We start from the raw sequence: 27,937 nt of genomic DNA, 5'->3' as shown, positions 1-27,937 counted from the left end.
CTCAATCCCGGCGAGTGCAGGCATCACTGAAGACCTGACACCGGCGGAATCGGACGTTCGCCGTCCTCGGCGGGACTCACCAGGTGTTGTGTTATGCAAACTTCACTGCCATCCGATGACGCTGTCACATCCCGTCGACGAGAATGACCCCTGGCTTTGTCGGAGGAGCACACTTGGCCGTCTCCAAAACGCAGAGTCGCAGGGGCAAGACAATAACGCCCAGAAGTTATAGAAATGAATTGTAAGTATCGACAAAATTTTACTTCCCGTCTTCTATTCGCTTTAAAAAAAATACGATGATAACAATCCTGAAACTATTTTATTTTCTGTTTGTAGCCGACTTTGCTTTTTCTTAATTAAATTTTTGGTGTTTTTACTATTTGCGATTGCATGTGCCACTTTTGCGCCGTTTGCTTTCTGTCCCTTAATTTTGGTTTCCAAGCAGAATTAAATACATATTTTTTTAAACCACTTCATAGTCTTATTTGACTTTACCTGATGCTCGGATGGTGTTTGACTTCGCTTATATTTCTCCTCTTTTGACGTTCTTTGCGCAGTCTGTGAATTTGCTCGTTGTGAATGTGGGGCTGTCTCAGCGCAGGGCCATAGCATGAAATATAGATAAAAAGCACAGGGTAAACCCGCTGACCCCGGGCAGGCAGGCAGACAGACTGTGCAACCGGTCGGCACGGCTCAATGAGGACAATCGGGGGTGAGAGAGGGGAGGGAGAGCAGCAGAAGAAATAAATGGAGTACTTGAAGCGCACTGAAACAGCGCTGCACTTCACTTCAGCCCGCGGGCAGGATAAGGGTGGATCTTCAGTAACGTGTTTTGTCTGTTCAAATGTGATTAAACAAAGAAAAATTATTTTAAAAAGTACTTAAAAAAAAGGTAAATAATTATTGAAGAGGCTTTTTCTACTTAAATTCCAGCAAATTGAATTTCACATTCTGAGGTCACGTCACTCATTGAACCCTTTTATTGATTGGAAATTAGGGGTGCTGGGGTCAGGTGGGAGTGCAAAATTTATGTACAGGCAGGAGTCAAAGCCAAAAAAAAAAACCAACCCAAAAAGGTGCCTTCAGATTGTTTTTTGTGCTTTATGCCAAGGCAGGGGAAGGGAGGGAGAGAGTAGGGGACCGGGGCCATTTGATGTTTTCAAAAGGTTTCAGATGGCTTTAATTAGGACCTATAAAAATCTGTCTGCCCCGTTCTCTAAGGTAGCGCTGTGGAGTACGAGAAGGGAGGGGAACTGGCAGAGGAAGAGAAAAAAAAAAGAAAGAAAGAAAAGCAAACCGACACAGAAAGTCGCTTCAGCAAAGGATCGTCTAATCAAATTTTTATAACCCTCCTCTTTTCTTCTCCCTGCTTCCCTCCCTCGCCTCCCGCCCTCCCTTCCTTGATGCTGGTGGTATGTAGGCAGCCCTCTTTGTCTGGCTGCTGTGTTATCCCCCCCCCCCCCCCCCTCCATCCCCTACCCTCCACCCTCCACCCTCCACCAACCTCAAACTAACTATTGCCTACAGTTGGTCCGACCCCAGACACCTGAAGGCTAGACATAATGATCAAGAGAAGTTCCAGTCTGTCTGGAGCACAGCCAGCGGTGTTTAGGTTTTCTTCTTTTTCTCCTCCTCCTCCTTTTTTTTCTTCTTCTGCTGGCGCTTCTTTTGCTTGCTCCTCATCCACAATCAGCTCACGCTATGTTTGAGAGTTTGCGTTGGTGTGTGTGTGTGTGTGTGTGTGTGTGGCTGGAGTTATGTTGGTTTTTTGCTGCTGTCACTGTGTAGCATATATGGATATTGGATTGACTGTGGGTGACTAACGGAGCTGCAGTCTCCGCGCTGAGGAGACATCAAAGACTTTTTCTGTGTTCTATTATATATATGTGTGTGTGTCTTTAGCTATGCACCTATGTATATAAGGAGCAAGATTTCGGCTATGTTGATTGGTGAACATCCGGCAGTTTAAGTTCAAATAAGTTATATCACCTGGCTCTTTTAAAATTCATTACATCGATCGTGCTCGATCGCTGTTTTTCTGTACCACCCAGAGGAATTCTGATGCAAAGCAACATTTATTATTAATGAACAGGAACTGGGTCCTTTGATGTTAAAACAACAAACATAACATATAATTTCTGCACGATGATTCTATTTTTACCATCTCAAGGGCTTCAGACGAGGCTGCGAGACGTTGTTCGTGGTTTCAGTTCTGTTGACTCGGTCGTTTAGTCACCGAGGTTTAGGACGAGGTAGCATCTGAAGTCTAGCAACACGAAATGCACAACTCCAATTAGAAGTTGGTGGAAGATATTTCAATATCTCTATATCTTTGACACAGTCATTTATGGAAGTGTCTTCCTTTTGCACATGTCTTTGTTTTGTCGATGTGCGGTGGTTAGGGATTATATGGCGCGGCTTATAACTGGATAATGAGCTAGCTCGCTTTATGGAAAATGGCTGGTTGAAGTCTTTGTTGGGCATCGTTGGAGATTGTGGTTGAATGCGGCACTTTTGAGTTGTTTTTCCCATTTTTGATGAAGTTGTTTGTGAGAACATTATCCTTTTTAACACCTGGACTGGCTCTAACAGCAATGTAAACTCCCCAAATGTGACATTTTGAGGAGCAAGTGCATGTAAAATTTACACACAGCTTTCAGCTGAAATCCTGCTACTTGTCTGTGTGTGTGTTTTCTGAAAGCTGACTGTGTATTGTGGAATCAAGAAGATTGAGGTTGCCTCTTCTTTCGCCACCAGCCTTTTTGAAGAGGGAAGTAATAAAAAGCTCAATGGGTGCAACAGGCTGTTCTTCCCGCCCTCGTTTTGAAGCTGTCTACCTGGAGATGAATAGGAGGCCCTTTGTAATGAAGGGGGAGAAGAGAACATTTTATTGAAGGCTCTGGATGCAGGAGGATGCTCAATAGCTTGTAGATGGTGCATTTGTGTCAGGTTTCACAGTTGTACTGCCCACCAAACAATGATTTATTGACATATGAATAATTATTATTTAAGATTCTTCACGGGGGTACAATTTCCTCGACATATCAACATGATGATCACGACTGATGGAAATCTATTAAGCTCCAAGTAGGCGAAAGGAGTATTATGTAAACATTATCAAATGATTTAGTTAAATCCTGCTTGAGCACCTTACCTGACAATGACGCCGGAGAACCACAGAGCCACAGAGTTTTCGGTAACCACCTTTATGTGTGAAGGAGTGAAGTCACAGTCAAAAATGGCGGAGTCATTCAATTACCGGCGTCCCCTTTCCTGGGAAAAGTCCCGAGCCGCGAAGAGGTTAATTGTTTTCGAATCTCCATCTGAGGGGAGAAAATGGGTGAACGTGAGGGATAATTGAGCTGCTGATAGTTGAGTGGGTTATGGATTACTGTGCTTTTCTATAGCAGAAAAAGGGAGGCGACCAGCAGGGGAAGGGGGGAGAAAGAAAAGGGGAGGAAGCGGTGTGAAAGGCCCGTGTTATGCGATGCAGCCGCAGGGGTCGTCTGGGCCTTCTTGGGAAGAGGAGAACTTCAATCCTGTTTAACCCGTGAGGTGACCCTTGGCCCCTCGCATACTCCCGCCTGCACCAGGTGCAAGCCCTCACTGCTGGCAGCTCATGCACACACTGCAAGCTAATTTTTCACACACTCTGCAAGCACTGGGGGAGAAGCCATATGAAAATGTGGATCCCTTTTCACCTTTCCACCCCCCCAAGCTTCTTTTACTTCATGCCATTCTATTGTCAGGGGTTAAAGTTACAACCAAGATGGGAGGGGGGGGGGAGCTAGAGCCCATCTTTCTTTCTCCTCTTGTAAAATGTGTTATAACTAAGAAAACGGGAGCCAAGATGATTCGACGTGATGTAATAATCACAAGAGTGTTAATCAGAGGGATGTCATGTATAATTACTGTAGTGTTTGATAACGCCGCAGCAACCACCTTGGGCCATTAGCGAAAGTTTCCTGTTATTATTAATGGGCGTTAATAAAATACAAGAAAACCAGCATGGAGCAAGCCCTTTGCATGGCCCACTGGTTACAGCACTGTAAGGTTAACGAACCAATTTACATACTTCCAGCTACCATCTGGGTGAAGTGACAAGGCAGACGCTCCCTACTCTGTGCTGTTGCGTTATGACGTTCAATATGGAGGAATGTGTCAAGTCTGAGTCTATTTCTTAATTGTGAAGTGAAAATCAGGGCTGTAGAATCGGAGCTGGCTGCTTTTGTTGTACTTGTTTAATTTTATTTGAACCCATTTACACATAGCTGAGCAAATGTTGTCGATTGTACCCCTAATCTCTTCCCTTTTGGAGGGGAAAAAACAAAACGGTGTGAGTGGTGTCTTCTTGGCTTCAGGCAATGAGAGTCTTGACAGGGGCGAGCTGCAAAAATCACTAAAGATGATGCTGGAGACTGGGAGGAAAAGAGGATTAGTATCTGTCCACCGTTCTAGCATTTTCATCTGGGCGATCACATTACAAATAGAGCCTTCTCCAAGCACAGGAACAAAATGAGGTCTGTTGGTGATCAATAAAGCAGTGTGAAAGCAGAGGGATGTTATTAAAAAAAAAAAGAAATCAAAGGCTCTGGCTGGCATGGCCATCATCTCGACCAGTCTGCTGGAATCAGATAAGGGAATGGGGCCTTGCAGGATGGGATGTTTGGCCCCTGGGCAGCTTGAGATGACGAATATCCCTGCCACCGGCACCCATTGCAGACTGATTCCATCTGCAAATGGGCAAAATCAAAATGTTTTAGGATCTTTCTGGCGTCTCTCAGATATTGTAATTGTGAAAGAACAGCCGTAGGTAAAGATGAGTAAATAGGGACCCAGTATTTAACCCCAGTGCTGGATGTTCGGGAGAAACTACGCAGTTATTGCTGTAACTCCGCTATTGTCCTCCATTGGATGATGGCTTTTTACCTCATGCTTCACTTACATGATTTAAAGAATATATAATCACGGCGGTTTTGCGATGACAGTGTGTCAGAGCTGGTGCGAGTGTTCGTCTCAGATTAGCTCTTTGTGCCACGAGGAGAGAGGATAGGCAGGGTGTGGGGTGGCGGAGAGGGGCACAATACCTCCACAATCCCAGTTGAAAGAAATCATTTGCACAATTTTATGAAAGCAGTATTTGTCCGGTTGGATGGTTCTATCAAAGCCCAACAGCCACGGTGGAACGTGATTTTTTTTTAAAAAAATGACGTGGTGAGCTACAAAGCCGGCAACATGTCGGGTTCCAGTCATTTCTCAGCTGAACGCTCTCCAGGTAAATGCAGATAATGCGCTCTCGAGTTTCTCTTTCTCTTTCTTTAAGAAGTCTCATTTCTACAGATGGCTCTGAGCTGACACCGTAGCTGCCAGAGCTTCTGTTCTCAGAGCTAAGCTTGCACAAAATTTATGTAGTGAAGATGAAAAGACATCATGGCTACACACTCTACGCCTGTAAATTAATCCCTGGAAAAACTAACTTGGAAAAGCAATGAGTTTCTTGTTCTTACAGTATTATCAAAGCCCCCCCCCCCTACTCACGCCACAAATGCTCTTTATCTAAAACACTTCACAGTCTCACTTTTAAGACTTTTCAAATTGAATAAGATGGTAGTAAACTTTCATGAGAAAGGTAAGTGTGCAGCAGATGTAACTAGATGAAGCGTGTCATTTCTTTGGAATTTGTTGTTCACTTGCAGTCATAAAAGATGACTGGCTTCTGCCCTTGTTTGTCTTCAGTTTCAGAACCCCCCTCCCCATCCCCAACCCACCTCCCTGCAGCATTTCCTGGTGACTCACTTCTCTTCGAGCCATTTATGCTTAAAAACTTTGCGAGGATGAACCACGCAATTCTTGCGTTTTATTGTCCACGAGGGACCATTGGGCATAATGAAGTTCTGTTTCCCAGCTTGAGTTTGGGAGGCTCATGATTACAAATGCTCCTCTCATTGTCTCCCATCATCTCCTCCCTAATTGAAGACAATATAACGAGACAATGGGGTCTCGCTCATCACTCTGCGTCAATGGCATGCTCTATGGAACGTGCCAGTCTGTTAAAAGCGCGGTAGTGGAGGTGGGCGGCGCACATGTGGATGGATACTTGAATGCGCATGAGCTTGTTTAATTTGGACCAAGAAGAAGATGGACAATTAAACTACAGCTCCCAGTGGGGCTGTTCATTTTGGTCAGCTTCCCCACGTCATGGCTGCCTGCCCTTGTAAACGCTCCTGGATGTGTCTGGGTTCATGCTTTGGGAGGGGGGAGTTGGGTTTGTGGGCGGGAGGGTCTGTCTCTGGAGGGTTGTCTCAGACGATTAGGACAGCCAAGTGAAGAGAGTCCCTGAGAGCCTGGCCCCCTTCACCTCCCTAATATACTCTGAATAAGTTTGTCTATACCGTGCGTTTGTTGTGGGGATGGAGGCGGGTGGGGGTCGTGTCTGGCCATGGTTTAGTAGTGTTTGTCATCTGCCCCCTTGAGGCCTCTATCGGCTTCTTTGTCTGAGTGTCAGACGTGCAATGTCAAACGCACAATGTGCCTGTGGAATCAGGGCGTATTGGGTTAGGACGTGACACTGGAATTCATCTTCTTTTTTTCAGTGTTGACAAAATGCAACTTACTATTTTTCCCATTAGTTGTTTTTTTTTTCTTAATATAAAATTTTATGCTTACAAAAATCCACAATTCACCCAAATACTGATATAAAACCACTTCATAACAGCTGCCACGTCAGATTTTTTTCCCCCTCCGTTCTTTACTTACATAACGCATTTTTAATGTATTTCTGTAAATGACTTGCAAGACATAGATATAAAAGGACTACGAGGATATTCTCAGAATATTATCAGTTAGAAGCATATTGTTATGAGTAAACAGTTGGCTTTGTTATGAGTCACCGAAGATAAAAAGGGAAAAAAATTGCTATGTTAAAGTGGTGCACGGTTCGGAAAAATCCCTCAAAAAAAAAAAATGAAACCAAAATTCTTCGCTAATCTATGAATGCTGAAATCAACCAACTCTTTACGGCTTTTTTTTTTTGCCCCTACTAATTTGAACAATAAGGTGTTATGCTTTTTTTCCACCTTTTCCCCACCACTCTTAATCTTGATTTTATGTGTGGTTTCTTGAAAAGCCAACTGAGAGATGAAGGAGAGCTGATGCGAGCCTAGTTGACGCTGTTGTTTCGGTAACTTTTAGAATTTGCGGTATTCGAAAAAGATAAATTGAAAAGTCTTGATTCATAAAAAAAGCAATCTGTGTTATGCCTAAAAGCATTAGCAGCATTTCCTTTGAATCGAGGCTTAACACTCGCTTCATAGCTGTTCATACAAACAGTCCTATTGTTTGGTGGCTACACAAATAATCTGGAGACCAGTTTAGTGGTCTCAAAGGTGTCTCTATGGTTTCACACAGTGCATCTCTGTATGAAATTTGGAAGAAAGATTCATTCATCTCAGCACAATGGGTAACATAGAGGGCACCGAGTCCCAGCCAAATATCACAAGTTACATTGAAAACAAACAAAATGGCCTTGCTGTATACTGAGGAGACAAAACGTCCCAATGACTGATAACAGCTCTGCAGGATTTGGGCGCTGTGGGAGAAATGGCCTCTGTGGCTTTGCATTCAAGTCATTTGGCCATTTGGAGCACCAGGAAATGACACACATTCCTCATTCCCAGTACCAAAATAAACTCAAATCTAGCTTCCTGCTATTTGTACACAATTACTTTTTCAAATTTCATTGATAATGACTTTGTTAGAAAATGTGAAATTGATGCAAAACACTGGCCTTGTGATTAAGAGTTATTATTTCCAGACATACTTAAGAGTTATTATTTCCAGACAGCTTTCTACCAGACAGCTTTCTACCATAACATAATGTTCTGCAATATATATAGTTGTATATATGTTCAGTAGTAAACTGATATAAATGGTTGTGCAAATCTACTGTATCTTAATAGAGTGACAGAAGATGCTCAACACTGAACGAAAGCAATCATGCTGACTGTGGGAAACGTTTTGGTTTTCTAACGTAAAGCCTGCTACTCGGTCTGACTCAACACGGGACCCTGCAATGACTAATCACATGACAACTTAACGTTGCTTCAAATGTGCACGTTGTAAGAGTGTACCTTCCTGCTCTGCAGACGAGTAAATGCATCAGGAGTTTTGATGACACTCAGCAAGCTGTTCTTGATCACTTTAGCCAATGCAAGCTTTACACAAGTGGCAGTTTTAGGCATCTCTTCCGTTTGTGTGCTTTTGTACTTTTGTAAAAAGCTTAAAAATCTGCCTAACCTGATTTTGGAAGCTTGAACATTTTACACTTTATTTGACTGCGCCTTAAGGTGTATTAAACCCATTTTGCATAAAGGTTTTTTATATCTATAACATGGTGTAAATAAACACAACAGTGGCAATTAAGGTGTGTGTTTCTGAGCAGTTATGTGTTTGTGTGTAACTGTTATCTAGGGCTCAAACTGACCAATAGGGAGATTTTCTTTGGCGCTCCTCCTGTATCCCCCTGAAGATGAGGGAGAAGAGTTGTGATACCAAAAAGCTGCTATTTATTCTGTGTAATCTGACATACATGTTAGACCTCCAAAATTAGACACCCCTCCAGGCTCTTGAAGTGATGAGAAAGTAATGCAATTTATTAGAATAATGCTTACACAAAAACAAATGTAATAACTCCTTTGTTTATTTCCTTCCCTCTAACTTTTTTTTCCCGTTGGAGGTAGAAGAAGAAGGCAAATCCAGTGTTGATGATCTCTGTGTGGGCAGGAAGCCTTGAAGGTTTGCATCATGTCTGCCACGTTCTACCCGAGGGCATTCCAGCTTTCTTACACGCTGAAATTTGCACACACGCAAACACACGACGCTTGCGCGCGCAAGCTACCGTTTTCCCTCACAGCGCAGCAGGAGTCTGTCTTCATCTGTCCTATTGATTAATGAAGCAGGCGCAGCGGGTGTCGGAGAGAGGCAGGAGCCTAGATCAAGGCTGTGAGCTGCATCACTGGCATAGTCACGCCACACAAGTGCACGCGCACGGGCGCTCGTACACACACATTAGCGCGCACTTTCGCTGTCTCTGTCATGTTCTCTCTGTGTCTGTCACAGCAGACACCGTAGACACAGGCGGCAGTGACACACATGCATACTGAGAGACATGACACACTTGTCATTATAGCTCACAGATACGCCACACACAAATTCGCTCACACACACTCGCTCAATGAATTAACGTGGCTTGGCTGTGCCGGTCGCCTAAGCTGGAAAGGCGTTTTCTATAAACATAATGTTTGTAGATTAGTTGGGGTTAATGATCCACAGCGTGTGTGTGTGTGTGTGTGCGCACATGTGGGTTTTTGGCTAAGTGTAAAAGGTATTGCTCTATGTGCTGTCTCCCTCACTTCCAAATGAGACATCCCCCAGGCATCATTACAAGAGCAGTATTTATGCTATTAGGAAACTGGGTTTGCAGCTCCAGCAGTGGTACCAGAATGAAACGGCTAAAATTATGTCTCAACTAACCTCACTGGGCAGGGCCACTATTTTCTTTGCATAAATGAGAAATTGCGCATTGTGTACTCAGAGGCTATTTTTAAAAATGCCCTGTTGGAATATCATGCGCATTATTTCTTAGCCGCATAAATGCAAAAGCCAAGGAACAGAGCCATTTTTCTTCTTAGCCGCAAGCATTTGTTCATTCAGAGTAGAAATAAAGATCACAACATAGTCATCTCTTTTCTATTTTTACTTTTGTGTTTTAAAATTAGCCTCACTGTTCAAACCAGAAATAGACCTTTTGTAAAGGCTTTCTGTAATTTGGGATTGGTGGATTCACTGAGGGTGTGGTCCCTTCCAGCCAACCTTCCTTTTTCCTCACAAATGGTCTCTTCTGCAATGCTGAATGGACAGATGAATAAGAGCAAATGACTGTCAGGCCCCTACAAATTTTTTTATTTACGCTCCCCCCCCCCCCCCCCATCCTTCCCAAACCGGCGCTTATCCGCCTTCGCTCCCTCCCCTTTCTCTTCCCTGGCGTTCCTGTTGAGGCATGCCTCCATCCCGGCCAACCAGCATCATTCAGGTCAGGGTGAGGGGGCAAAAAGAGACGAGGGGAGGAGGACAAACAAAGGAGCACTGTTACTGCCATGCTAGAGAGCCGACACCAGACTGGAGGGGTGTGGTTGGAGGGGTACAGACGGAGAGAGAGAGTGTGACTGAGGAGGTTTATCATTAAGAAAAGAGATTAAAATGAATGGGAGGGGAGCAGGGGTGTCTGCTCTGTTCACAGTAATAAAGAGGACAAGCAGTGCCAGTCTTTTTTTTTTTTTCTACACACACAGTTGGCACAATCTTAGCTGTGTGTGTGTGTGTGAGTGAGTGAGAGAGAGTGTGATAGGGGAGGGATGGGGGTGCATTGTTTTCTGGCTATTGTACAATATTTGCTTAACCCTCATGTTTTATCTGTGCAGCTGCATGCTACAAATGAGATGCAGAAAAGAGTGTGTGCATGTGCACAATAGTGGCTGTCACAGCTGTTAGCAATTTCATCACACACATGCACGCAAACAGATTTTTTTTTTTTTTTTTTACAATGCTTGTATAAGTAGTACAGCTTAAAAAAATCTAAATGTAACAATTACAGGTCAAACAAGTCAAGCCGAGGAGAGGAAAGATGAAATGGACAAAGTTAGACAAACTGGTAGCGGCTAAAACGATCGTCATCATCATCATCATTGCATGGCTCTTCTCTTCCACTGGTTGCCAGTCAGTGTTTCCTGACCCCAACTTGAACCTCATTTCCATTTGCACTGATCTTTCTGCTGAGTTCTTGTTCAGTATATCTCTTCTGGGTTTTTCTTTTGTTCGGTTACTCAACACTTTGGAATTCCACATCACAAAACATATCTCGACTTCAAACGCTTGCAGTTTTTAGGTCGTGAACTGAACCGACTTCTAATCACTTATCTTGTTCTTTAAATTTGCTGTATGCCATGAGTAAGAAAATGGTTACAAATAACTCAATTACACGCAAAAGCTGGTACTCCATAAGGCCCGTCTGCTTTGTGGAGAGTTTTATTTATTTATGGGTTTTTTGAGTAGGCTCCATTCCAGTGAAACAGTTTCTTAACTGTTCGTATGCACTTTGTTTTTCTTCTTTTGCTCCGTCAGGTCGTGAAAAGAGCTGCAACGAGAAGAGGAGTGCTCACAGCGTTAGCCATCGCTGCAGAGTGAAGGAGCAGGTAGAGGAGCAAAAAAGACAAGTGAAAGAGGTAAGGGAGCTCAGTTTACTCTGGAGGGGGGTTATATATTGTCTTGTCTTTGTATCTGTTACCTTTTCATTCAGTTGCCTGAGTCAGCTGTGCACCTGGGGTGAGTTTGATGTTTGCATGTTTTTGTGAGCTGTTTGAATGTGTCTGTTGTATGTATGTATGTGCGTGCATGTGTCCCTGGTGTCAGACCCCAGCCACCATGTGAAGAACGCATCATCCTGTCTGAGTCATCAACTGCCTCCCGATCTTCATTGCCGTCTTTATCTTTTTTTCCTCTAATGATCGTTGCTCTCTGCTGATGAGAAACCCACCAGCACATCTGTGTATACTGATATTTATTTTAGAAATGAATCTCTCAGAAAAGTAGAAACTTCCTGAAAATGTTGTTTGTACCTATTAATAGTAAAAAAAAAGTATTTTCTTAAAATTCTACAACTATTTAAAAATCAATGTCTATTTGTATGAAGGAACCGTTTCGATCCGCACTGAAGAAAGGTTTCGTGGAATTACAAAGCCTCTTGCGCCGCATTTCCATTTCACGCCGTGCAGATTTGACTCTTTCTCTTCAGCGGCCATTAGACTAAACAGTCCTCTTTTCAGGGATGCCACCTTCGCCGTCTTAACTGCGTTTCAGCTGTTCCCGAAGTGAGCAGCCTCTCAGAGAGTAATCTTCTCACCCTCTCTGTGTGAGGCTGAAGGCAGCACTAAATCATTTTCCACCATGCAGTCATGGACAGAATGGCTGCCACCATGCACAGATAGGGGGATGGTTAGAGAGGAGAGGCACCGAGAGGAAAAAGAAAATGTTGTTTTTCTCAGTTCTTGCCATCCTCTCTTCTGATGAGACTCTCTCTTCTGTTCTACATCAGCCTTCCACCCAGACTTTACAATAGCAATGTGTGAATTGTCTTCCAGTATTTATGTATCTATTCATTTATTCTGGATCTAGTCCATTTTTTTCTTATTATTTTTAGAAAGGGAAGATCCATATTACTTGAGACATATATGAGGATTTTTACCCGCCACTATTGGTACTATTACATTTACTGTCCTTGATTTCATTTATCTTTTCGGTAATTGGTTGAATTGGAGGGAACTGAACCTGGAAATCTTCTGGAATTGGGGGTTAATGTGTGTGCCCTTCCAATAAAACACTGTTTCTCCACTCATCATGTTGCCTTGTCCAGCAAAGGGATCGCCATTTTAACATTACCTATCAAAAAGGTTCCTTACAAAAGGCAAAAAATTCAATTCAGAATGCTTCACTTCATTTCACGTCAGCCTGATCCACCTTCTCTGTGATCTCTCTCTTAGTTGCTCTTACCGATTTCTCCTTTTGGTTCTTTCCCTGTTGAATTGTGTCACTTGTGTAGCTCTTCCATTCAAACTCGCACTGCTGCTCTGACCTGATCTATTTTCTACAACCACCACCATTTTAAAGGACAGGATATGATGATGAGGATAATTTTGAAAGCTATTAGTTCGAATAGTTAAGGGGGGTAGAGCGATGGTTTAAATAAATGGGAAGCTTTCCTCCAAGCGGTCGTCGGAATTCCAACAGTAATCAGTTGTAATTATTGCGCTTCCTTACTTTTTACATGTCTGTTCAAATCACTCCAGCTGGACCAGAACAAAGTGGTTTAAAATGGAAGTGGTTTTGAAGCTGTTTCAAGAAGGAACATTATTCTTCTCATGGATGTGCTACACATTAACCATCTGGGATTTTGAGGGAAACGCCATTGTTTTAGGTTACTGGTCAAATGATGCAAGGAAGAAAGAGAGGAAAAAGGTGAAGGATGTTTTAAGCAAATATCCAGACATGCCACTACCCCCCCCCCCCCCCCCCTTTCTTTTTTTTCTTTCCTACCAAGTGTGTCTGCCCTCTGCTTCTGTGGAAGAGGACCTTTCAGGAGCAGCCGAGTCTGTCTAAGCTGGCTTTAAAAGCCGCAGGACAAGCACCAGCATGGTTCTCTGTCAGTGTCCATTTGTGCATAAGGAGGTGGGGCTGCCACAGTGTGTCACAAGGTTTCATATTTCAAGTATATGAACGAGAGAATGACGGCCAAATGAGTCACTCCGTCATGTCATATTGATTCAACACAGGACTCTGGGACAGAGCGAGTAATTGTCAGTTTCACACTCACGCAAAATAATCAACACATGATGGACAATAGTTTGCAGCGGTGCGGGGAGGTGAGGGGCTTGGACACACTGCGTCGGAGGTGACCATGAAAGCCTAACAGACAAGTGTCGAAAATGGGACCATTTTTGTCCACACAAAGAACTCCTCAAAACAACTTGCTCTTTTTTTAGAACCATAGACACCAATAAAATGTAATACGAGGAGAATTCTGAGGATTTGAATGAGTTTTAATGGAGAATGCTGTTTCAAAATGGATGGATGGATGAAAGATTGATTGGGGGGGTGATGATCAGGCAGAAATGGATAAAAATTAAAACAAAAGAGGGTGAGACGATGGAACAAGAAACAAGACAGGAAGACGTTGCTGGAGAAATGTCAAAGCAAGCATGGAGAGTCCAAAGTAGACAAGAAGTAAAGAACTGGGAGGGGGGGGGGGGGGTGTCCGGGGGCAATGCGGCAGTGCCTCTAATGTCTTTATATGGTCATAAAATACTCCACTTCCTGGCCTCTCTAATTGTGAAGAATGGGATGGAGGTGGAGGGGAAGTCTCAACTCTACCTGCCTACTAAATGAGTCCCCTAAATCTGCTCTTGGCCTTGGGAGCTTTCTATAGGATCGCTATGCCAGCAACATGGACGCAGAGGGGGATGATTTCTGGGAAAGTCTATGTTCTGATAGTCTTTATTGCTCTTCTCTTTAAGATTGGGATAGAGAAAGACAATGTAGAGAAATGCAAAGGAAGAAAGAGTGAGTAAAGTACTGCAGCCTGTTTTAATTATCTTTTTTTAGCTTTCTCATCCAAAAATAAGTGAATGGAGATGTGTCGAATGGAGGGTTTGAAGAAATATCCAAACAACTGAGAGTAAGAAAGTAATGTACTTACATACAGTTTTTCAGAGAGAGAGAGAAAGAAAAAACCTTTTGAAGTAAGAGTGAGAAAGAACATAGAGGTGGAGAGGCAGACGATTTTATTAACTCTGCAGGGATAGACTGTAGTGGCTATACTCCCCAAAGTAGCTGTAATGCTGAACTCTTAAAAATGTGAGAAGTCGCTCTTACCATCGCTGGAAACGAAAACATTTTCATTTCATAAACTGTTTGTCTAAGGGACCCTGCCCCAACCTCTAACCCACAAATGAGCACAGTAATGAACAGAACCTTCACTGCAGGAGAAAAGTTAGTTATTTTACAGTCTAGTGAACGGTACAAACTAAACTTATCCCCAGATAAGCTCAGTTAATAGCCATTAATATCACTGTTTGTTTTGAAGTGAGATGGCATACATTTGAAAATAGCACCAGCTTTGGAGCATGAATAAGGAAAAGATATATATATATTATATATAGCTTTTATTTTGGTAAACGATATACAGTTTCTACCAAAATAAAAGCTGTAGAACAATTGTACATTTAGATATGTAATATTTAGGGAAGCCAGATGTTGACATATGTGATGTAAATTAGGGTTGAAAGACAAAAGTTATATTCACAGATTGAAATAAAAACAGAATCTTACACAGTCACAAGCTATGTGTTTTTTTAGTGTAATTTGTATATCACTAACAGCCTGCTATCATGTGTCACTACTGTGTTACCCACTGCCATTGAAAACAATTTAAACTCTGCTATATAACAATCCTTCACCATCACCACACATTTGAATCTTGTGGCTTTCCCTTTTCCGTTAATGCAGCGTATATACTTGATATTTGAAATGAATGGTAATTTCAGGCATTGTGAATTTGTTTTTCAAAATGTAAAATTCCAGTCTTAATCTCTGTCTTTTGTGAGTGACTTATGAGTTTCTAAGCCGTGCGCCCAACTTTTTGCTTATTATCACGTGGGTATGTATCGGGGAGGGGGGTTGTATTGTGGTTAAACTTGCTACACTACAGGAGCTGTATAACGGTTGCCTTTTTTGTTACTGGGGTTTTATCAGTGGGTGAGAGAATAAAATGGAGTCAAAGGCAACCCCCTAAGCTTTTCATAATGCGTTTCGAGAGGAGACAAAGGCCCGTATTCACTGCTGGGTGTCGATAAGACCTATCATTAGGCTGCCATTGGAGGTATTACTGACACACACAAACACACTTGCAGCAGGGCGCTTACTTCTGCACCCTTTCTCTCTTCTTTTTTTCCCCTTTTTTTCTCAAAAACACACACATAAATATTCCTATGCGTGCCAGAAGTTAAAGAGGCAGCCGGGCTCACGGTGAACCGAATAAAGGCAGTCGAGTGGACCCCTGCTGCTTTCCCATCGCAGCTGAATTCACTCACATGGAGGGGACATCCACTCGGCTAGACGTTGCGCAGCTGTAATTTTGTACGTCTAGTAGCAAATGCTAAAAAATTATTTTTTAAAAAATTTATATATTTTGTAATAAATCTATCTAAGCTTTATATGCTCTAAAAATAAATATATGCCATTATAATGGAAGGCTATGTTGCATTTTTAATCATCAGTTAGAAAGGCTGGATTACATTTATAAAAATTGGAGAAAACCAAATTAAATAATAATAATGTGTTATTTTTATTTATAAAGCTTGTTTAAAAAATGACTTACAAAGGGCCAAACCACCTTTAGTCCTCTGATGCAATATTTAATTTTCAAAAAGCACGATCAAAATAACTTGCAGCTTTTTTCACTGATTATTAATGCTCTAAAGCGGCAACACATTGGTCGTGTTTCGAGGTGTATTTTTGTGACAAACTCTTACCAAATGCTTAAAAGCAGTTGAACGACCAGTGGAAACTGCCTGATGATCAAACTCCTTGTTTACAGTAGTGATGCCGTTGCTCCAGAATGAATCTGTTCTTCACTTACTAATGATAAAATGCTACACGTAAGTACATTTACTTAACTAGACAGGTGTAAAATTAGGTGCTGAGGAGGAGTTGGGCTTCCCATTACTGTTTTCCCGTATGTGTGTGTTTGTGTGTCTGAGTCTGAGAAGGAAGATGGCACTGCTGTCTGGTTCCTAAGTAGATGATGGACTGTAGCTCGTATTCCCATTCCCTCTCATTAGCTCGGGCCCCTGAGAATATATGAGGTTACTTACCTTCCCTTGCTCTCAGTTCCCGGCCAAACGCCAAGCGTCGGATCAGGGTCATTAGCCTCGCTATTTGGAACAAATGGCCTTCGATAGTATCTCAGCTATAATACAAAAGGAGCAGATTAACCCCTTGATCTTTGAAGGGTAGCATGTTGAAAACATTAGGACGAAAGCAGAGATCAAGGCGGTGATGATGTTTATTTTTACTATTATTATTTGTCTGTTTCTGGCCTCTTTATTCATGTGTTCTTTGGTTGTTTTGAGGGGATTTTTTTCTTATCTCTCTCTCTCTCTCTTTTTTGTTTTGGTTGTTGTTGTTTTTTGCAGCAGATTTTGACAGTTGGAATCTCATTGCACTTCAGCTAAACATCACAGCTGTTTGCCTGAAAACAAAAACCACAGAGAGAGAAGTGGGCAGACGATCAAAGCCCAAGGAGGATTTGTCTGGCAGATAGAGGCTGGGGCTCTGCCTGCGTGGACTCTCTCAGCACAAGGTTGCCCCCTCATATCGCCAGCTTGAAAATTAGAGCTCACGAAAGGGAGCAATGCAGTCACAACAACCTCCTCCCTATCGCAGTTGCCTTCTTAATACATTGGGCGTGTGCGTGCGTTTCCTTGTCTTTTCTCCTTCATAGCCAGGTGCCTGACACTACACAGTTTTTTAGTGCAGTATCACACCACTCGTAGTACTGTAAATAATTCACCTGACTGATTTCGAAACCCTTCGGATTTGTTATGAAAAGAGCCCTCCACGGGAAATTTGGGATTATTTCCAAATCCGTAGGTACAAAAGGAGATAATCCATGACTCGTTTGTGTTTTGAGCCGCCAAGGGGAAAAAAAATGCAGCACGCTATATGTTTATTTCTGTCTAAGGTCACCAAAACCATCTTTCCATAAGGTTCCTTATGAGGTTTGTGGCCTATTGGTTGGGGGGGGGGGGGGGGGGGGGGGGGGGGTTCTTCAGATGTCTGTTTTGAGCAGAAAGACACACCCAGAGGATGGATATAATTAAGACTAGTGCCTTTTTGTGAGTAAGGAGGGTGTTTGGATAACTGCTCTGGGTGGTCTAGCACTACATGTCTCTACCAGTTTTATTACAAACAGACACAATGCGGTAAGAACACACATGCATTCTAAGAAAGCGGACAAAGATTAGCATGTACTGTGCAACGTAAACATACGCGTGAAAACAGCCATGTCGCTGGTTTCCTGCTTCCCTGGGACGTTGTTTGAGCATGGCACAGCAAATTTACAAGAAAAAAAAGATGAATTGATCAAAGCAGCGGGCAGGCGTATGTGACATTCAGAGATGTGCACTTAAAATAACGCTGTTGCTTTACAAAGATCATCAGATAGCTAACTTTAGCTTCGCCACAACCATCACTTTGGCAGTGAATAGAAGCCAGATGAGCCGGAAGGGGATCATTTATGTACATAAGGTACGCACAAAAACCCTACTCTGGAGTAGATTGAAATATTTTATTTTCTTAGTGCAATTATGGAGCTTAATGAACCTAAGACAAAACCTAATTAAACTGTGGGATTTTTCAGTAAAGAGCCCTGGTAATTGTTTGCATTTATATAGTGCTTTTCTGGTCTTAGTGATCGCTCAAAGCACCACTTTTTACCAATAGCACATCGGGTACGATGACACTTTGATAAACACATACACAGATACACCCACATTTTTGGTATTTCAACTCGAGGGAGCCCAATAAAGGCTAAATTTGAATTTAAAATAAAGACTTGTGACTGTAATGTACAGCTCGCTGCTTTGTCAACCAAACGATAAATCACTGTGGAGTTTAAAAACTGTCATCCTAACTAACCGCTTGATGACAAACTATATTAAGGAGGAAAATCAAAATATAAAGAAGTGCTCTCAACCATTTAGGTCCTCCGTATAAAAGTTAAAACATCTAATTAACTCTTTTAGGAACAAACTCTAATTTATTCAAGGCTTTCTTGTACTTGGTGGAAAACAAAATGCAATGCCAGTCAATCCCACAACAAGGGCTTTTCTACCAGTCACTTCTGATTAATAGCGTCTTCTTGTTAACACATAAACACCGCGTCTACCATCAGACCCTCAAACGTCCGTTAATTTGCAGCTTTTTCCCCCCTTTGTGTGAATTGGCTCATTTAGTCAGCAGGGAGAATGCTGATCTTGTAGCATTGGGTTTGAAAACACATGGGTGGTCCTGCTTTCTTTCTGGGTTTTTTTTTCCTCTTCCCCAAATGTACTGAGCATAAATTTGTGACTCCATATAGGGACTTTAATGATGAGAGTACTCTCCAGGGTCTCGTGAGTCTGCTTACTGGAGCAATAAGAGGGAGATGGCAGTAAGAGAGGTGGAAAAAAATACAGTGAAAGAAATGGAGAGGTGGGAGCGAAGCAACGCACCCTTAAAAACCATATTCTCAAAGATGCGGGAACTGCAAACGGGCAGGAGGGATTTCTCCTTCATTTGTAGTGAGCAGCTTTCCTCTGCTGCACTGTTTCACTGTATTTAACATCAAAGCAAAGTATGAACAATTGAGGCAATTTTTCATTCGGCCAAGGTCGATCATTGTTCTTTCTCTGGGAATGTAGATCTGGCTGCGAAATTCAGAGGAACCACATTTCACTGGCAAGTCTATTTTAGCAAGCCACCTTTTAACTAAACCGCTGGACATTTTTGTTGTGTGTGTGTGTGTGTGTGTGTGCGTGGTTTAGATTGTACATGTAATTATAAAGAATCTTCAGGTCCATTTATTAAAGCTGTATTGTGATTTTTTTAAAGCATAGTTTTAATTAGAGCTGTGTCTAGACTGCTTTTAATAAAACCTGTGACTTACTCTATGTAATATGAAAGGCAGATAGCCAGATAAAAAGAAAAAACCCACAGATACTGCATACAGTAAAATGCCACATTTGAAATTGACCTTAAATTCTGCTCGCAAATTTATACAAGCCTGATCCATGGATCAGATTCAAGAACCAAAACTCCACTTGCAATGTTTACATAAACCAAAAGTGGAACTGGTTGACATATACATAGTAAACGCTTAAACACTGCATATTTAGACACAGAGATATATTTAGACCTCAGCTCTTGTACTTGCTAGATCTAACCGTGACCACATGAACTTTCTTGCCAGGAACCAAACGGTTCTCGAACCAAAGAATATAAAGCTAAAAAGGACTCTGAGGGACTGGTTAAATCTATGAACAGCAGGCAGCTTAAAGAAGTCATTAATACAGCTAAAGTAGCTTAAAAAAAGGCATTTATGAATATGTCTTCCATGGGAACTTTGATGTGCTTTTTGACCACAAATGAACAGGCAGCTTTGAGAATACACAGAGTGACTCATTATTTGTCCAAATGGCACTTGAATCAAAGAAAACATCAGGGGATGCAGAGAGGGAGGAAAAAAACTGAAAAACACAAAACATGACTCACTAATGAAGAAACTGAGTAGATGCAATTTTGAAAAACTACAAATAATGCAATTTATGGTAACTATGTTTTGGCTTTTTGATTTGCCAAAAGTACAGAAAGTAAGTTCTGTAAAATGTAGGACTGAAGCTGAATTATCAGGACCAACATCTAACTATACACACACACACACTATACACTTGAAACAATGTTAACACAACAAAACACATTTTTAATTTTTTTTCTTTTATTCAAAATTTCCTGATATTGTTTAAAGCGAGCAAACCAGAAGAAGAAAAAGGAAAAAAAAAAGTATAAAAACATATTAAGCTTAATATAAAAATATTAAATTATTTATAGGTTTGGCTGAATTTTACAGAGTCAAAGTCCTTTTTTCCCCCCACCTTTCCATCTGGTCAACCTAAGATTTTCTACTCAAAAATTCCTTTTGATAATTCATTCTGCCTCCGTGCACATCCCTCTCAGCCCCGGTGTGTAGAAATGTCAGACACCAAGATTTATAAGGCGTTACATTTCCTGCCGTCATAATGCTGAAATTCTTTCATGTTGTGGGCATCACATAATCACTGATATATCATCTTTAGTAAAACACATGTAGGGGCTACCCCGGCACATGATCACAAGCAGGTTTCTTTTTTTTTTTCTTTGACAGACTCCAAAGTGACTTCAAAAAGGCTCGTTCCTTATATCCGTGATATTGGGATTCTTGTACTTCAGGCAACAACGTACTCTCTTTCTTTCTTTCTTTCTTTTTAAACACTTACTTTCAACTCATTTATTTTCTTTCTTTAAGATGAATCATGTATTAATGTACACACATGCTGGCTCTGTGTCATTGTTCCTTAAGACCACCCAGAGTGTTTATATGAATCGACTCATGAGTGGGCTCTTTTTTTTGTACATAAAAAATTGTGTCGGTTCTTTTTTTTATTTTTCAGACGGGGTTAGGTGACGTGCTGATGTATTACACCTAATAGTGTTGACACATCTGTCTGCGATGTTGAATCATTTACGACATATTTCACCACCACAAAAATATTTTTGGAAATGGAGGCATATATAAACTAGTCAGTGTGAAAGCGTCGCAGTGGATAATAATGCGGGAAATAAAACCCCGAAACACTGTGTCGATTGCGAGAGCGTGTGTGTACGTGAGTGTCTTCCTTTTTGAATATGCGTGCATCTGTTTCTTTGTGATTCATTCACAGAGATTACGCATCCGTGTGTGCGTGTGTGTGAACTCCTGCGAATGTGTGTGTGTGTGTGACATTTTAATGACAAGCTTTACCAAACAACACCTGAATTTATCCTATGCTTTCTTCTCTGTTTGTTTTCTGTCCAGGTCCAGACTTGAAGGAGGCACGCAAGCACAGAGACACACACATAATGGCACCTAGAGGCTGTCTGCGGTCTACCACCACCCTACCACACACACACACACACACACACACACACACACACACACACATATGCATGCCAGTTACGCTAAAAATCTGAACACTGAAGGAGGATCATTATGGCCTCCTTCAGGAAGAAAACAATGTTTTCTAGTTTTCTTCTCCAAGGAGAGAAACATCGACAAGTTATATTCGAGAAAGCTACAAAATCCAGTCATTTAAAGAGCTTTGCAGTTTCCAGTACCAGCCCTGTTAAAAGCTGTTTTTTGGTTTGATTTAATGCAAGATGTAAAAAACACAAAACAAAAAAGCTTAAATGTCAAATTTAAATTCTAACTTTTTTTATTTCTAATTTTCCAAGTCTCTGCTCATGTCATATCTCATATCATTTGCGATTTGTCCATGTGTGCACGTGTGCTTATGCCTGCTTCGTTTTTCAATTTCTATTTTCATCAGTCAAAACCCATCCACACAAGTCAAATTTAACAGCTGCACCACATATCCCACAAGCCCCCTAACCCACCCTGTGTCCCTCCCAGGGTTCCCAGCATCCTGCTTTGCACACCCTACCAAAAACCCAGGCATGCTGAAATTACAGTGTGCGGAGGAGGATTGTGGGAAAGTGTTCCCTCCCTCTAACTCTGTATTTGCCCTTTTCTGTTTTTTTTCCCCCCTTCATTCTGCTACAGTTTCCGACGTGTTCGGTTTAGTTTGATGTTCGGTTAAGTGTCAAACCGAACGTTAAGTTGCAATTTGCATCAGCAATAAGGGTGACTAAAGTTCAACGTGAGATTAACGAGGCACAATGTGGCGCTAAATAAGATTGACCCTGTTGTATTGATTAGTCTACGGCTAGGGTGATAGTCTGTCCTGTTCTGATACCGTCAGGGAAACGGCGTGTTTGTGCATTTTATGAGCTTGCACGCACACAGCTCATTAGCATATAAAGATTAATTAATTTGGTTTGATGTTCTGTTCAGTATGTCTTCAGAATGTCACACTGAGGTATGTGTGTGTGTATTTACACTACAAACACACTCAAATGTAATAGGATTTGTGTGTTGAATTCAATTTGAGAGGTTAATAGAAGTAACCGAGAACAGTGTTGGACATAGAGTTACACACGATCTGCTGCCAGCTTGCAAATAACTGTGATTTGCCAGATAAGACCAAGTAGTGTCAGCTACAGAGGCTTGAACTTGTATTCAGCAGAAAATCATTGGATTATGCAAAGTGCAGTGCTCCTTAAATCAGTTGTGGCATTGTGCTCGCGGTTTGTAGCTTCAGGTTAACTGAAAGCACCGCCCTCGCACCGACCGTGTTCCTAACCAGCTCTAATGATACACCCCATCAGTTCAGCTTCGCCAGCACCGGGGTTAGCTTGGTTAACAGTCGGCTGAGGTGAAGCGTGAGAGCGTGTGTGTGTGTGTGTGTGTGTGTGTGTGTGCCAGCTATTAAAGCACTTCAGAATCAGAGTGGAAAGGACTCGCACTGCTAATGGACGTGTCTATTGATGTTCCCATTTAGCGGCACACTGTAAACGATAGGCCAATGATTGTGTTGAAGACGGAAGGAGGTGGAGGAGGATTGAGAGCTGTTTGGCTGGGCGATGATAATGACAAAGAAGGTTATTATTTGGCGCCCCATGGAGTCTCTCTGGGCTTTGTGTGTGACGGGGAGTAGCGAGAGAGGGTGAAGAGGTGCACTCTTTCTCTCTGTCTCTCTCTTTCTCTTTCCCTGCCTACTAGCTATTATTCCTTTCTCACTCCCCCCCCTGTCCACTCCTCTCATGACATTACTTACTGCAGCCAGTCTACATCCATCTCTTTTTTAGCATCCTCCTCTATTTCTCTTTTCTTTGTTGCTTTATTTTTTTTAAATAGATAGCACAGATAGCTGTTGTGACAGTAAATATAAAATAACAGTAAAAGAAGTCAAAGACAGAATAATGCAGCAGTGGCAACAAAATAGTTTCTCTTTGTAAATATTTTAGGATAACAGGTTGCAGTTAAAATATTGATTTTTTTTTCACACAGCTGTGTTTGTGTGTGTGTGTGCGCTGTCAGTTCTAATCACTGTGTGTGTGATGAATATGAAAACAGTCAGGCTGCCTGCAGGTTTGGCAGGAGACCACCTCCAGCTGGACTCAGACCCCCACTCAAGTGTGTCTGTGTGTGTTTTGTGAACGTGGTTGTACAAGTCAGCTTGTATCTGTCAGTGCTGTGACAACCTCAAGAGGACATAACAAACAAACCCCCAAAAAACAGTTATATAAATAAAACACTGCCTGGAACACAACAAATCAAAATCCCACTAAGAAAATTCATCACGTTTAATCGGCTTTAATAATTGAATTTGACGCTTTTCTTATTTATAATGTAAAACTATGCTATATAAGCTAGAATGTATTGAGACTGGATTTAAAAGGTAAGGTAACGCTACTTTTGATAATGTCCTGTGTTACATCATCTATCCTTACTTGCTTTTTGGATTTAAGCAACCTAATTCTTTCCATTCTAGCTCGTCAGTCCTTTGTTTTATCAGTATTTGCGTCTCGCATTCTTTTGCACTGCTAATTCTCAGGCCTTAAATACTTAGTTTGTCCCAAAAATAGGGAAATTGCTGTGTTGCAGCAGTCAAAACATGGGGAAAAACCCATCTTATAATAATAATCACAGGGTGAGACTGCTTAGAAAGGTTGGGGGAAAAACACTAAAAAAGATGCTTAATTAACCAGCAATTAGCCTCAATAGACTCAATAGATTTATTTAGTATTTAAAGTTGGAGCTTAAAGTAGAGCTTAAACATAATAATGCTGATGCTGTGGTACGAGCAGGTAAAGAGTCTCTTATCTGTTTTTTCGTCTGAGGAGCTGAAACACATGTTAGGGGAAGGCGTCAGCTGCATGCCTGGTTAGTGGACACAAATATCTCATCAGTGTAGTAAAAATCCATCTATCATTCTGCGTGTGCACACGTCTGTAATCGCAGGGCGGCAGATAAAGAGGGAGATGCCATTCCAGCTGTGAGGGGACAGCGGAAGTCAACACACACACACACACACACACTCAATCACACAGAGCCGGAGGCGCGTGAGCAGGTGAGCATTAAGTCAGGCAGCTAAACAGATCACGTCGCGGTATGATATCTGCAGACAGGCAGACAGAGGAGGCCGGTCTGTACCTGCAGGCAGAGAGCAACAACTCGCAGCACCCTCGCCAGGAATTTCCTCCCCCTCCCAAGAGAGAGAGAGAGACATGGAAGTAAAGGAAAGAAACGGGCATTAACTGGGGTTTCCAATTTTGTTTTTATCCATATCCAGTTTCTTCAAGCTATTTAACCCTAAACCTGAATCCATTTTTTTTTCTTATGATATTTTAAATCATTTACTGCACGTGGGTGAGCTCCAGAATTCTGGTACAAGTAATTTCACCCATTAAGGCCTTTAAAAATGTTACCATGAACATTTTTGTGTTAGTAGTGTACTGAAGAAAAGTGGATAATCCAAAATGTATTCCTTTTGTTAACTCACAACCGATAAGAACCACACAATCTGAATTGAAATGTTTTTTCTCACCAAGAAAAAATCTGTGTGTTCCTCTGCCAAAATAAGCATCAGTAGTAACCTTCTGCACTAGTGAGACAAAGATCGAACGAGAAGGGTGCAAATCTTACGTAGAGAAAACGAATCCTAACCCTTATGGTTGGTGACATTTCAGCCCAACTCTTATCTTTAACACCATCTGATGAAACTGTATACACAGACATTACAAAACTCGATACTGTGCTATTGGGTGCAGTCAGTTCTTTTGTTGTTTTTCGAGTAATTTAATCACCTCTTGCGGATGTCTTTCTGGAATTACAGGTATGTGTTTTTTTTTTTCTGTTTTCACAGTACTAACTGTGAAACACCGACGGTATCCATTACACCAACTTGTTCTACAAGTTTCCGTATTGCTGGCACTCCTTTAAAGCAGTTTTGTAACAGTACTTTGTTTTAAGTCTGTTCAACATATGTGGTGGTAATCTGTGGCATCCTGTATCACATTCATACTGTGGTCTCTTGCTCTGGACCGCCAAACAGCGTCACCGAACCAACTGTGGGATGCGCCGTTGCTCAAGACAACGTCAGCATTAGTCATTAACTAGAGAAGCCCTTGAGTCACTTCTCCAGCTTGTGCACAAATATTATTTTCCCCTTTAATTTCCTCTCCTTATTCTTAACGTTTGCGCGGCCCCTTTTCAAAAGCTCTTTATAGCTTATAGTTAACCTAAAAAGAGAAAAAAAAAAAACTCCTGAAATTTTCACAAGTCTCAAATCTGCCTCCACCGCATCCACTTATCTAAAAATGTTTCAGTGGTTAAATGTCAGAGCTGTCTGTGCCATTAAGGCCAGCATGTTTGAAGGAAGGACACCCATGCCAGCCCTCTCCCTCCTCCCTTTTCTGTCTCTTCTTATTCCTCTCCCCACTTAGCTTTCTCATAATGCTCCAGCACAACCCCCCCCAACCCATGGTGGTTTGAGGGCTGATGTGCAGACCTTGTCATTCAGATTAGGGCCACATTGTCAGCTCAGGGCCCTTCTCTCTCTATAGTTGCATGTCCCAGATCTTTCTTCCTACTGTCATCTTCATCCTGCGGCCAGAGAAGACCTTATAAAGCTACATTCCTTCTCATCCACTTCTGTCAATTCCAGCGCTGTCACTCAAATCACTGTTGTGGAGAGTGAAAAGAGACCAAGTTAACGTGTCCCTCGCAGCAAGGACTGTGCTTTTTGGTCCAAGATTGGCTGTCATCAGCTAACAAATTAGTTTTATTATTATTATTATTATCATTATTATTATTGCTCGGGACCTAAAAGCTTCAGAATGCCAAATTAACACATGCGATCTCAAATTTTTGATCATTGTTTTCCTGCCTAACAGTAAAGACAGAGCCATCTTGCTATTTTTAACTCTCTGTTTTCTGTGTAAAAGGAGTATGTGGCATGCGATGAGATATCCGCCACATCAGCTTAGTCACTCCTTATCCTGCCCTGGAAAAGCGTCCCAACAACGTTTTTATCATCCGACCACATCTTGACTCACTGCCACAGTTGCCGTCACATCGTATCTAATTGCTCCAGCAGCTCCGTGGCATTTGATTTCTGTGCTTCTCACAAACCCTGCAAACTTGTTTTTTGTTTTGCTTTTTGCTCTCTCTCTCTCTCAAGTTGATTCAGCACTGTGTAATAAAGCCATTGATGCAAAATGGTGGATAGTTTCTTTACTGTTTTTAGTGTAAGAAGAGGAGGAAAGAAAAAAAACACCCCAGTCTTCGGCCACAGCGCCACATCATAGCGAAATGGCAGCCGCTATCGATCAGGGTGAGTCGGCAGTTTCATACCCGGTGTCTTCCTCATCCTGCAGCTTGCATGAAGCTATTCAGGCATGCTGGGGCCTCTCTAGACACCACGCCACTGTGCTTTCAGTACATTATATGCCAATTGGTTGCAGCCTCCACCCAGGTGATACGTTTACTAAAACCCACTATGAGTCAGGAGTTTCAAGATGACTTCCCTCTTCTAACTGTTATTTACCAAGGAAATGTTTTCTTACACACTGACGAGTTCTTTGGTGTAATAATGACCATGTGGCATGGAAGTCATTGGTAAATGCAGCTCTCCAGGCTTGATGGAAAATGTTCTTCTACTAAGAAATCCAAATAAATGGGTTCAGTGAAAAATTATTCTTGCTTAAAGAAGTTCAGCATATATTTTAAAGTCTTCTTTTATACCTTTCTAGAGGTAGTGGATGTAAAAAAGGAAAACAAGCTCCAAAAGATGTGAAAGATGGCAGCATTGTGATTAACCGAACCTTTAAAAATAATGTGTTCTTATAAGTTATCACTATTTATTGTGAGCTTATATTAACTGGAAGTTTGACTTGGATAGTATTAGTCATCTGATTAGCCTAACTGGAAAAGATGGTATAATTCAGGTTTGTTACAGTCATGACCTTGTCAGTGTTACTAAGAAAGGGAGGTTTGGTGAGAGAAGAAGAAAGAAGCTTTTCCCTCACAAGGAAGATATGCTCCCGCCAAGCAGACTGTCATCCCCAGTCACCATCAGGTCTCTGCTTGCCCCAGTGAACATTCAACGCTGTCGGTGAGTTTGAGCTAAATTGAAAGAAAAAAAACCATCGACCGTTGACTGTACCCTGTGGCTAGGCTTTGTCACAGAAACGAAGGAAAGGACACTTGCAGAAATCTTTGCAGAGACATGGTCTTAGAAGGGGTGGGGCTCACGAGGAACGCATCGTCCATTCTCCAGAAACACAAAATACTTTCAGCTTGCAAACCACAGCAAAGGTCACAATCAACATTCATTGCTGTCGGTGGGTTTAACTGTGTGGGAGAGCTCACTGAACGATGAATGCAACTGTGTCCCAGATTTCATCCGACCGTCACAAGGAATAGTGTCACGTTATGCTGATGATGGTGTTTTTTAGTTCTCTGCTTGCCTCTGTCCCTTGCCTACCCTTAAGAGCAGTAAACATGGACGGTGTGAATTGACAGGCAGTTCAGATCGCATCACGATCACTTTGGGGGCTGTAGACTTGGGGGAGTGGGAGCCGGGGAGGAAGA

The 27,937-nt window shown here is 41.9% G+C and overlaps 1 long non-coding RNA gene across 1 annotated transcript; it reads left to right on the top strand.

Annotated features, from left to right (window-relative positions):
• LOC146502476 (uncharacterized) lies at positions 1–27,731 on the top strand. Its single transcript, XR_014869337.1, has 3 exons — positions 1–241; positions 11,179–11,279; positions 21,260–27,731. It is a non-coding gene; the product is annotated as an uncharacterized LOC146502476 (long non-coding RNA).
• The last annotated feature ends 206 nt before the right edge of the window (positions 27,732–27,937 follow it).

Source organism: Neolamprologus multifasciatus, chromosome 15, assembly GCF_963576455.1.
Source record: "Neolamprologus multifasciatus chromosome 15, fNeoMul1.2, whole genome shotgun sequence".
NCBI classification, from domain to species: Eukaryota; Metazoa; Chordata; class Actinopteri; order Cichliformes; family Cichlidae; genus Neolamprologus; species Neolamprologus multifasciatus.
This window is presented reverse-complemented; position numbering and strand designations above follow the sequence as displayed.